Here is a 13330-nt window from a genome sequence, read left to right on the forward strand (position 1 = left end):
AATCGTTTTCATCCATGCATGGATGTTATGAGTGTGACTTTCCCCTCGACCGCTGTTTAGCCCAAGACTTTACATCATCACGCCGTACTATCTTTCGAGTGAAAGTCCAGGCAGTAGTAGTCCACGGCACACTTTACGAAGTGTCATGTATATTTCATGAGGTTTTTTCGGTGTGGTCGGTATTGACTGCTCGGATGTGGAAATATGCCCAAGGCAATAAAGTGTCCTCCATGACGGTGGTCTTACAAGTCAACCTGAGGTAAGAGAGAGAGAAAAAAAAAATGGCAGGGTTTTTAATATCCAGTGGGCTCTGATACAAGATATTCATAATGTCCCTTCTTTCAACGTCATACATGCTACGTACAATGTAACTTGTGCTCATGCTTGTAGCTTTTGACTGGAATTTGTTCTTTTAAAATGAGTTCTTTTACTAGAATTTCTTCCAGTGAGGAAACTGTATAATAGAAGAGTGTTGTGATTACAAAATATGTTTATATGCTCTACTTATTAATGCTACTTGATCAATGCATTCAAAGAAAATATACAAATATGAAAGAAATTATCTTGAATTGGACAATAAAATCCCATACATTTATATCTCCATCTATATTTACCTTTAGAAAGATGTGAAGACAAATAGATTGATAGATACAGTGTGTAAGTCTATTACTTGAATTAGTATCCCAAACATACAATGTAATATATGAGCACCGATATTGTTGCCTGTTGGAAGCATTTGATTTTTCTGATGAAGGCATTTGCAAGACATCAGTCTATGTTGCTTCACTTTTTTTACATGTGGTTTCGGGTCTTCATCTGATAGTCTGGGAGTTCAGGTGATGAAGATTTTTAGGAATGACCACTTTTATTTATTACTATCTCTTATTGTTTTCTGCTAGGTAGATGACTTATTGAAGTTACCTTGGTATACATCTCCCCATATCCTAGATTCAGTAGTTATGTCCTAGATTCAATTATTTCTGATTATTCTTTGGGAGGTAATGCTTAACAACTTGCCACCTCACTATTAAATTCAGTTCGTTTATTCATCTCATTTTCTGATAAAACAATACAACAGTATTGAATTTTACAACACAGTACAAAAAGATAATCAATCATTTACATACATCTGTGAAAATGAAAAAAGAAAAAAAAATGAAAAAAAGCCAGAAAGGCCTTGTAATTGCCTTTCTTCTATCTTTCGTGCTTAGTATGTGCCATTACAATGAAGCGTTATTTAAATTTTCCAATCCTTTTCTTCTTTCGTGTATTATACCAAGCTGCATTTCTTTCCTCTGTGTACTTATGCGCTATAGCTTCCACCCCATTACTAGTGAATGGAAGTACAGGTGTATCACGCTTTCAGTAATTGAACATGACCATGTGTAACATGTTCCCCATTTCCTGCATCATATTTTAATACTAAGGAGCTGCAGCAGTTGCACAAATGTAATGGCTTTCCATTTCTTCAGCTGCTTTGTGAGTGAATCAATGGTTTGAGAGCGAATTTCTAGTAGCAGGATGGTATCAAAGTTGCTTGTTCCTACACACATACAACATGTACGTTGTAGCTCTGCAATGTGTATCATACTCCTCCAGCAGTGTGCATGGCTCAACTGGCCGCCTGGCTGCCTGGCTGGCTGGCTTGCTGGCTGGCTGGCTGGTTGGATGCTTGTCCCGTGCGTGAGCGATCAGGCGGTTTGACAAGTTGGCGAATGTGTCATGCACCGTCACCGTAGCTGGGTCGTACTCCCCGCGACAGTCTCCCTCTGGATCTGTCACGTCACTTCTGACGTCCCCCCCTTCCCATCACTACAACAAAACCCCTCGGCTGATAACAACGGCCCGTCAGCCGAGCAAGACAAGCCGTGATAGGTGAAGAGAGAGAGAGAGAGAGAGCGAGAGAGAAAAGCAGGGGGAAGGAGAAAGAGAGAGCAAAAAAAAAAAGAAAAAAAAATGCGGGACGCTACACCGACAAACCATTTGTCCTGACAGTATGACAGGTCTGTCGCTAAATCTCGTTATCCTAACGTTCGGCATTATGAGACACTCATCCCCACTGACACCGACTGCCGGCTTATTGTGATTCGGACGTCCGCGTGGTGTGCAGGGCTGCCCTTAACCCCCCAAAAGACGTTGATAGATTCTTGGTGTCGCCGCCCGACTTCCTGTGTGTACTTTTTTTCCACCGCGGAGGGGGAGCATCTCCTAGGACTTGCGTGATCGCGCCGATAAGGGACCGACCCCCGGGCATGCTGCTTGATGGTATGTAACCCTCACCATTTCTTTGGTCGGTGTACTGGGCAATGTTTGCTAACTTTACTCGCACCCTGTAATCATCATTTCCTCCCTTTTGACACAATTGTCTGATTCTCATCTGTAATGGAATTTTCTCCTCAACACATTATACAGTGCAGTTTTATTTTGTTTTGCAGGTGGAACTGATAATTTGCCAGTATGGATTTGAAATGTTACATATTATGCTGATTTTTATCTGTGTTGTGATTTAGGACTTCTTGTCTGCAAAGTTGCCTTTTCACCCCCAACAGGTCGCTCATCTGTTTAGATGCTATAGTGGCAGCAGATACAGGGAAAAACATCAGTGGTTGATACACATTGATGTAAACTCCCCTTTTAATTCTGCATGCAATGATGCATTGTATTATACAAATGTGTAGCTGAATTGTGAAGGAAATTATCTTATCACTATCTTATCATTATCTTCTATTAATTTAGTTGTCATCTTAAACCTATAATGAAATTCCTCCATGCACATACTACGTCAAGATGTAATTAACATTCTACCTGCTTGTTGAAATGGAGCAACATTCCTTCGTGAGATTTCTTTTCAGCATGAATAAAGTACGAGGTATTTCATAGTCATTCTTCACCTTAATAGAAAACATTAACATGATCATGTTCATTTAATCTGACATTAAAAAAGAGACAGCTGTATACAAGATGTACAGATTCCCTTTATAATCAGAATTCATTTGGTTGCAAAATGTATTCTGTATCAAACTATCAAATTTCCTCTTACGTGTTTCCTATTTAATAGTTCACAAAGAAGATAACCCATGTATATTACAATAAGAACAAACCAAGTCTGCATGAATGCAAGTACTGGCAACCATGTACTTGAAAACCCACATGCGGTTGTGTGTGTGGGACAATGTACATATCCAGGTGATCTTTTTCTTTGGATTTCACATGTTCTTTGCTGTGGACTTGACATGTTCATTGCTAGCAAAGGACACAATCATAGTACATATCTACTTTTATGTGGATGATAGATTTTCGCCATATCATTACCGATATTTTAGTCTGTGTGGAAGCTTTTGACTTGTCACCTGATGTATTTTTTTGCGAGGTGACTGCTAAACCAAGCGGAAACTTAGCAGTGTTTTGGGAATGGATTGCCAGAACTCAGCTCAGCTTTTTCAGGATGTCGATCCATGTAGATAGGCTCCTTCGGCAGCCGCGTCACCGCTTCCCACACCTGTGACTAATCGGTAATGTAAGTCGCTGGCACATCCATGACTAAACGGTTACATCTGTACATCTGTCGTGCCGTGTGACATGCATCATAGGGTAATCATATTGACATAGCACATTGTACAGTGTGTAGTATGTTCTCTAGTATGCTGTACATTCAATGTACTGTTAATACAGATGACCATAGGTCCTTTGTACTGTCTTGTACTGTGCATGCAAATTACCTGCGACATAGATGGTTCAAATTCATAAATTCTTGCATTGAGTTTGTATTGCAACTCATACAAATTACCCTTCATTGACGTAAATGAACACCGATCATTTATTGTTTCCAAGTGATAGCCATGATAAAAATCATGAGCATACGTACTTGGGTGAACAATTTTGATATCAATTCAGTTTTGTCAATCAGTTGCAATACACCTGTATCTGAATGATGGACACTATATTGACAAAAATCGTTAATGTCCCCATTATCACAATATGCAATGATTTTTGATAATTCTTACCAGTGTTCTCCAGCATGAAATCATAGACTGAAATCAATTTGCTACATTGGCACTTGCCCAATTGCCCGGGGCAGGTGAAAATCAAAGTCGGGCAAGTGTTTTGGAACAGAGAAAAAAAAACTGCTTGCCGAACCAAGCAAGCAAAAGGTTTTTAAGCCATCGCCTTTTTCATGTTTTTCCCCCTACAACCCATGAAATTACCCACACAGAAGCCCTTATGCAAGATATCAACTTTTTAGTCATGCAACGCACTTCATTTCAGCAACTTTCTATTACTTATTTATTTGAAGAAGCCCCAGTGCACTGCAACACCAGCACTCGATCAAGCCAAGTTTATTATTCTATTACTGTATTAGTTCCATGTATTTTGGACTTTTTATTCAGGCAAATAAAATTTTATGTTTAGGCAAGTGTTTTGAATTGAATTTAATTGAATTTAATTCCACATCAAGCATTAAAACAATAACAACATTGGTTATTCCAAAAAGGAAAGATTAAAAAAAATTAACGAACATACAAATGATAGTTGAGGAATCACAAAAAACACACAATAGAGGTGTGTTCATAGTAATCCCCTTATTAAAGTAACACAGGTTTGATTTACAAAGAAACATCATCGGTCAAAAATCATGCTTAAAACATACAAAATATGGAGGATACAGAAAATGGAAAAGAAGGAAATATCTAATATCAATCTCAGAAATTACACCGAGTTTCAAGTTTAACAAACAATTGCTTTTTGTAAAGTCAAAGTCTGTCAAATTGATTTAAAGACTTACTACACTTAACTGATTTGACAAATTATTCCAAAGGATTGAACAATTATGAAAAATGGAAGATTGTGACATTTCAACGCGATTGGAGGATGGATATTATGGGCATTTCTAGTATTGTATTTTTTAAATGCACAAATCGAAATTAATTCTCATTAAATACTTCAGACGAACAATTGTTACATGATTTAAGCATAAATGTAGCAATTTCCAAAGATATCAATTCATTAATGAGTGATATTTTTATTTTTAAAAACAGAGGTGTGCTGCCGGACATATATGAGGAGTGAGTTACTATTCGAATAACTTTTTTTTGGTAATTTGTAAACATAATAAACATGTATATTTTTCTTCGAAGTGAAACCCCAAACAACATTACAATAATTAACTTGACATGAAACAAGTGGATGATATGACAATTGTAGAACGTTTTGTGGAAGAAACTGCATTCTGTGTAAACACCAACATTTTTTAGACAGTGTTTTGCATGAACCATCAATGTGATATTTCCAAGATAAGTATTCATCACAAAAAAAAAAAAATACTCCTAAAAACTTAATTCTAAACACTTTATTTATTCTCTCCTTTCTATGATATAAATTCAAATTTATATCAACTGTAGTTTGAGTTCCAAACGACGTAGCATTGGTTTTATCAATAGTAAGAACCGGTTTATTTGCTGTCATCCAATTACTTATTTCATATATAATTGCTCATTAACATGATGAAACAAAATTTGGGGTCAGAATCTTGACAGAATTCACTTCATCATCTGCACATGATATAAAGGGAAGGTTTTGAATTTTTGTTAAAATTCCCAAAAAATTTTGAAACTGTTGAGCTGTCAAGGGTTTCCATGATGCAGTTGTATTCACAGATGGATAAACAGTTGGTAAAATCTGTCATGAACTGGTGAATATACATTTAAATGTCACTTTGTATTAAGTTTGTGATGTTGCTAGCCTACATATAGGTCTAGACAGTAAATGTGTGTATGTATCTAGTAACTGCATACTTTAACAGACCTCATAATTACATCATTCAACATGAGAAAATGATTTGTCAGTACTCTCAAGTTGGCTTTGATATAAAATTTATAAAATAACTTTATGAAATAGAATACTTTAATGTAAGATTATAGTAAGTACTACAATAATTTGTTTGATGCTATAAGATAATAGAGGTAAAAAATGACAGAAGCAGTGTATATGAATGACATTCAAACAGTAAAAAACCTCTGACAGTGTTACATCGATGTAGTTTTGATAGAGTTAGCCAGAGATTGATGGGCTTTGTAATCAGTAATCTGAAAAGGGGCTTTAAAGCCACTATTTACCCTTTGCAGATGAAAAAAGAAGCACCCAGCTTCAAAATAGTTTTCTTAAATTGTGTGTTAGGGATAGAACCAACCATGTAGAAATGTTAATCAGGATAATCAATGGTAAATATTGTTAAGTATATACAAAAATGTGAACAGTGGTTTTATTGAAATCATTTCTAGAATAAACTGAGTAGATGCAGGTACGGTTCATTGAGAAAATTAATTGTATCTTCGTACATTGTATATTTGTTGTTTTAATGTGAAAATGGTTGTATGGTAGGATGTTTTGTGATACAACTGAACTATACATATGCATCAAATGTGATTTAACTCGAACATTTTTTTTTTAATCACTGACTTCCAATGTTTAACAGTGACTTTGTATTTTATTCATGTCTTTGACTGCTGAGCTTTGAAGATTTCATTTATTCTGTCTTCATTTTTCGAGCATTTGTTACATTGAGCAAATCTAACGTCTTGAAATATCGCATCAATTATAATTAGTGAGATTAAAGCTTGAATTGTTATCATTCAGCCCAACATACTGTTATAATGCTTCAAGAATATATCTAGCCATAGGCAAAGAACCTGCCAACATGGTCTGTATAACCGCAAGATCTGAATTGGGCTGCCTAACCGCTTCCACCTCCCCCCCCCTCCCCCCCCCCCCCCCAACCTTTCCTCTTCTCTTGTGGTCGACTCATATCTCAACGAAAACAAAACAAGGTACCGAGATTCCCTAGTGATATGATTAATTTTTTCCCCCAGTGTTGACACTGGCTTCCACCAATTGCATGCTAATATTCTTTGGCACCAGATATTTTATATGTGTCCTCCCTCACTGACCTCCTATGTATCTCAAGCAGCAACATCCTTCTCGATTTCTTCTCTTCTCTGTCTAGATTCTATTAAAATACTACTCTTCCGCTAACCCCTCCCCTTCCTCCAAACAAACAAATAGATACAATGCAGAAACAACGAATAGTCAACAGCACAAATTACCAAGACAACAAGGAATTTGTAGATCAATCAGGAAAGTGTCCCGCAGCGACTGATATTCATTCGGTTTGATTGGTGAAGATGTTGCATTATTGCTTCTATTTGCTTCCCCTTGTCTTTTGCCAACATCAGAAAATTGATTGCAATCAGTTTTTCTGTAAAATGCTCAAGGGAATTGATAAAGAAGAGAATTATGTGCGCAAATCTTTCCTCGTTGCCATTTATTACTGTAACTGTCAATGCAGTGGAAATTGGGAATGCTTGAAATCAAGAAAGGAGGATAGCTACCTGTTGAAGCATGGAGAGACTCATCGTGGAAAAGTCCTAGCTTCTTGTGTCACGGAGCGGCTCCATGCTAGAGCGTTGTCGGGGAGAGGGGTGTCCGTTGAAATTGGACCCGATGCGGGCAGGAAGTCTGGTGCATCGTGGGAGCCAGAGGGCAGATCCAGTAGCTTTCAGACATTGGGGATGGGTTTTTGTTTTTGTTTTTGTTTTTGTTTTTTTGCGAGAAAATGTTTTGACAGCTGGGGATGTAGTGGGAGTAATGTCGCAGGATTTGAAGTTTTTTTTATAGAGATTGCTCGTGGATTAAACATTTCCCGCTTTTGATATGCAGCATTCCTTAATGGATGAAATGTGTAAACAAATGAATGGAATTTGAAATAGTTGTGCCAGTATACAATTGTATATGCCCCTCACAGATGTTGTTACATGCTCGTTGTATAGTCGCACACACGCTCCCTGTGTGTTGTCTTTAAAACCCAAGAAGATACATTTTATATATATCTTGAGATGCTTACTGTGGACAATTTAGGCAGGATAATGTTGGTGGGGATATTTGGGTATGGTTTGAATGAAAGTGTCACAACTGGCAGCGTTGATCCTTTAAACGCAGAGACAGGAGTCTGTAAGTGATTACTGTACGCTAAGACTCTTGAAAAGTTTATTGTATACCGTGTGCATCTTGTTCGCGAAACACTAACACCTAGGACAGATTCTCTTACATGTTGTATTGCTGTATATTATATGACTACTGAGGCGGCATGTCAAACTTTTCATGCTAGTACTATAGCAAATGTGCAGTGTTAGTGCCACACTTAAGCCCTTTTTACACTTGTGTTTCTTAACCCCGGACTTTCTCTGACCCAGGACTATCGTTAGTCCCGTACCAATTTTTTCAGCTTTTTACACTGGCCAATTAGTCCCGTACTATCTCTTGTCCGGGGCTAAGGAGAAATCTGACCTTTTTACACTCGTATTTCTTAGCCCCGGACTTTCCAAACCACATGAATATTCATGATTATGCTGTGTACTGTGCACGTACACGCACGCACCGGCAGCACTTGATTACCTCGTTTCTGATTGGTCAGTGAGGGTCGGACTTCATCTCCGTCGCTTAGCCCAGGATTATTTTTTCGTTCTGTTTATACTTACTTGCTTGGCACCGCAATTGCGGTGCTAACCCTGCTATTTTGCAGGGCCAGATAGTACCGGACTATCGTTGGGGCTAGCCCACTTTGGCAAAAACGAATGTAAACAGAAAGTGGGCTAAGGATAGTCCCGTACCAACGGTGGGGCTAAGGCCCCCCCCTTAGCCCCACCGTTGGTACGGGACTAAGCAAAAATTTACAAGTGTAAAAAGCCCTTTACTTGCCTTAATCTAATACCACCACTATTGTCCTTGCCATTTTTATGCCTTCATAAATCTCGATATATTTTAGAAGAGTTTAGTGTTTTGGTTCTGTTGTTGTTTTGTTTTGTTGTGCTTTGATTCTGTTTTGTTTTGGTTTAGTTTGTTTTGTTTTGGTTTGTTGTTCAGCTTCATTCATGGTAACATTTCACAAGTGATGTAGTGTGTGGGGGCATGATTGATTGATTCATTGTCAGTGGAGGTAAATTGATTCGATCCTGTACCCGAATCTCCCCACTACGTCACCGTGACCCAAGAGACGGGTAGGGTGACGCACACCCCTCCTCCCCGCATGTCCTCCTCCGTCATGTCAGTGAGAGGGTGGGCGATATAGATGGGTCATACCATGGCATGTTCCCATGGCGAGGAGTAACCATGGCAACCATGGCAGTGGACAGTATCACAAAAGGAATGCACAGTCAGGATATACAGACTAAATGTTGGTGCTAATTGTACACATAAGAAATAGGGCATGTGATGGAAATGGGACACGTAAATTCTGTTTTTTATCAAACAAGGGCAAAAATAAAATCAGATGAACAAGTAGCGGTAAGAAAGTATTAGTAAATGTATATAAACAAGTGCTTGATATCTATTGAATGTAATATTAAGTACATGCATACAGTAAATGAGAAAAGTTTACGTAGATGAATAATGTGAATAGTACTTTCACTCAAATATTTCACCAAAAAAAGGTGTTGATATTTTGTTGATTGTATTTTGTCAAATTCTTACTGTTTCTTGCAATGTGTCAACACTCAGAAGACTACACAAAGCAAAAAATAAAAAATGAACATTTCAAAAGCCATCTTTATTGAACACACATGGAAAGTAAATCTCCTCAGAATGTCTGCTTTCATTGTATATTTTGGAAACTCGCGGATAAAGGTGCAGTTGAACTCGTCATAAACTTTTATAAAATGGGTTTAATAATATGAGGCCAATAATCAGAAACCAATCAAAAGAATCCAAGCTCTCAAATGATGTACGTTTCATTTTCTGGAAGTTCTATAAGCAGCTTTAGAAAGTGGATAGAATATACAAGGTGTGTCACTTCTGGGAAAAGAAGTAGGTTTTGAAGTAAAAAACAACAAAAACTTCAATCTGTAGTGAGCTGACCTGCTTCTCATCACATGAGTGCACGCAGACACATGTGGGATTTGAAATCCCATTGTAATCAATATGAAGGGATTTTCAGATTATCCTAAAACTAGGTATGCTAATTGAGCACACTCTATTCATGACTATTTAAAGTATCAATACTCCTGCTGACTGTTTTCATAATACGTTTCTGTAGGTTTCTTCCCTTATGCTTATTTTAACTCATGGGTGCAAAAAGGGAAAGCATCATCAGGCCACAAAAATGTAGGTCTTCCAATAATAAAAGTCAGACAGACTATTTTCTCTGAGGTTTATACTTAAGTGCATTTAAGATTTGACCAGAAGAAAGATTACTGTAAAACAGGGAATCTTCGCGTGCACTTTAATTTCGCGAATTTCGCAAGCGCAAAGATTCGCGAAATTAAAATGCACGCGAAAGTCCATGTTTACATTATATGCATTGAACGCCAGTGGCACTTCGCGAAAATTTCATGCTACGAAAAAGGCTGTCGGCTCCAATTCGGAAAAATTCATGCCGCGAATATATCATGTTTGACAGTACTCCTTCTAAGTAAGCCAAACTTCAGGGGGAAAACCAATGATATTGTTTACCCATATACTATGTACCTGTAGCAAATGATATCAATCCTATCGAGCAATTACCCTTCAAGGTTATACTTAATGTTGAATTTGTGATGCAAACCTCATACAAGGCTGAGACTAAATACCTTTAGGTGAATCTATGTTATCTAATATAAGACAATTTAACACAGTTTAAGGCAAGTTGATGGGAGGGTTCCTAGAGGGGAAAAAAAAAAGGATTGAGATGGACTTGGCTTTAGCATCCTGATACAGATTGTGAAAGTTTGAAGTGATTTGTGTGTGTGTGTGTGTGTGTGTGTGTGTGTGTGTGTGTGCACAAGCATAAGTGGTATGCACCACATTGCAAAAATTGACCTTTTTAAAACCATCCATTTTGGTGTGTGTGTGTATGTTTGTGTATGAACATCAGACCTCCAGTCTTACTTCAAACAAGTGTTCGTGGTGTTGTGGTTTGATAAAAATAGCATGAATGACTACAATAATAGTGTATGCGATCTGGCTTGATGAAACATCATGGTTGCATAGAGCTACATGCCCCCGCCGTATGATGCATAAACTCCATAGTCTCATCAATGCACCAGTAGCTTCTATCAAGAGTTTCAACCTGTTTTCTATAATACTTATTCATCTATTTTAGACCATTGGAAGGATGGTCCCTCAAGTACAATGTATTTAGTCCTCTGGCTTAAAGGTCCTGTTTACCTCTGGGAGCAGTGATTTAAAAAATGTTCAAGATATCAATGTTGATGCATTTGTGTGGGTCAGTTGTATCACAAAACACCCTACCATACAGTATGAAATTTTTACAATAAAGTCTAAAATATAAGGAGATATCACTATTTTCTCATTTAACCATAACTGTAGACGGTTTAGTGTGGAAATGTTCTTATTATAACTATTGTTCACATTTTGTATATTTTACAATACTGAACATCGATTATACTTGTTCAAATTTTTTAATTGTTTGTTTCTATCCTTAACTCACATTTTAGAACTATTTTGAAGCACTAATGCTGGTTTTTTTTTTTCATCTGCAAATGGTAAATTATGCCTTTAAACATTGAGCTGTTAGTGTTGATATCAAAGTTTCAACCTCTTAAAGGGATAGTATACAACATGTAATTTTGGTTGATACCTGGCTTCAGCTTTCTAACTTTTTTGGTGAGATAATGAGAAATCTCTTATGAAATATGAAAAAGTGTCTAATTCGAAGAGGAATTTCCAAGAAAAAATTACTTTTCTAGCATAATGAAAGAGCACTTGACTAACCGCTTTCAGAAAGCAGGGGGAATAATTGATTCCCTTAACATATGTCAGTATCAAGTTGATGGAATGTGTAATTTTCATGAAATGCATTTTTGTGGAATTTCCTTTATATTTTCTTTATAATGTTGTCCACACATGACGCCATAACCCCTAGTAGTCTCCTCATCCAGCGGTCCCAACACCAAAACTTTAAAAATTCATAACTTTTGCGCCGCTTGTTTGATTTTTCTCAAACTTACACTGATGTGTTCTACTAATGTTGCAGCTTTCACTCAATCCACATTGCTCTTTGGGTTGGCTCTCCTTTAACTTGCAATGACAGACATTAAAAGTACAAATTGTAAAAGAGGCAGAGAGAAAGGAAAAAAGATAAATATAAAGATTGGGAATGAGAAATTTAAATTCAGCGGCCAACCACATGATGCACATTTCTGTGATGAATCGTCAACACAAGAGTTTATGATGTTGCTATTAAATGTCTTGTCTGTATTTAAAAGAGCGTCTTGCTCTCCTCCTTACATGTACACACACACAGAGTTGGTGGTAAATGCGTACATGTAACGGGCGGATCCAGGAATTCCTTGAAGGGGGGGAGGAGGGGCGCAACTAATATTTCTGGTGCCACTTCCAGGTTTCATTTCATTTTTTTTCTTTTTATTTCTTCTGTTTTTAACGAAAAATAAAGGAGAGGGGACCGTGCACCGGGTGCGCCCCCCTCTGGATCTGCCAACGTGTAATAAAGAATATGAAAGCCAGGTTTACATGAAAACTTAAAAGAAATGGCCCCACTTATTCTGATGGTGATGATAATGTTCGTGTGCAATTTTTAGTTATGTCGTTAAAAACTCCATAATATGAATATTTCACTAGGTTTTTGTTTTTGAAAATTTCGTGAGTTTGATGTTACACATGAATTTAAGAACGTGCCAAAATTCTAACCTGATCCTGACGTGAATGTGACTTACATGTACACACATACATTTCTCTGATCATTACTACACTCCTCAATTGCGAATTTAACCACCGGCGAAATTGTTGGGAATCCCGATTCACAAAATAATCAGACATGCTACTAAATATATGGCGTATAAATTAAATACATTCAAGATACCATGTCCTTGTGGCTTTAAAAAGGGATAGTACAGTATTGGTGGAGATGAGAATTGGGCTTTTAACTTTTTGCGAGATACCTAGAAAACACTTATGAAATAGTACAGGGCATACCATTTTAAGAGGTTTTCAAAGTTTATTTGATGAAAATCGGGTTTGGAATGACTGAAACATCCAAAAACAAAGTAAAACAAAGCGATCGTAATAAAGTGTGGGTCCCACACTTATTAGAATTGCTCTGTTTTGGATATCTCAGCCATTTCAAAACCAATTTTCATCAAATAAATGTTGACTTCCCCATGGAATTACATGCTCTTTCATAATTTCATAAGAGGTTTCTCATTATCTCACCAAAAATGTTAGAAACCTGAAATTAGGTCTCAACCAAAACTATACAATCCTTTAAATTTGGTTTGAATGGCTCTTCTTATAGCAAGTGGTCAGGGATAGCTTTATTACCATC

Source organism: Diadema antillarum, unplaced genomic scaffold, assembly GCF_040938485.1.
Source record: "Diadema antillarum isolate AM-2024a unplaced genomic scaffold, OU_Dant_1.0 scf00000020, whole genome shotgun sequence".
Lineage (NCBI taxonomy): Eukaryota > Metazoa > Echinodermata > Echinoidea > Diadematoida > Diadematidae > Diadema > Diadema antillarum.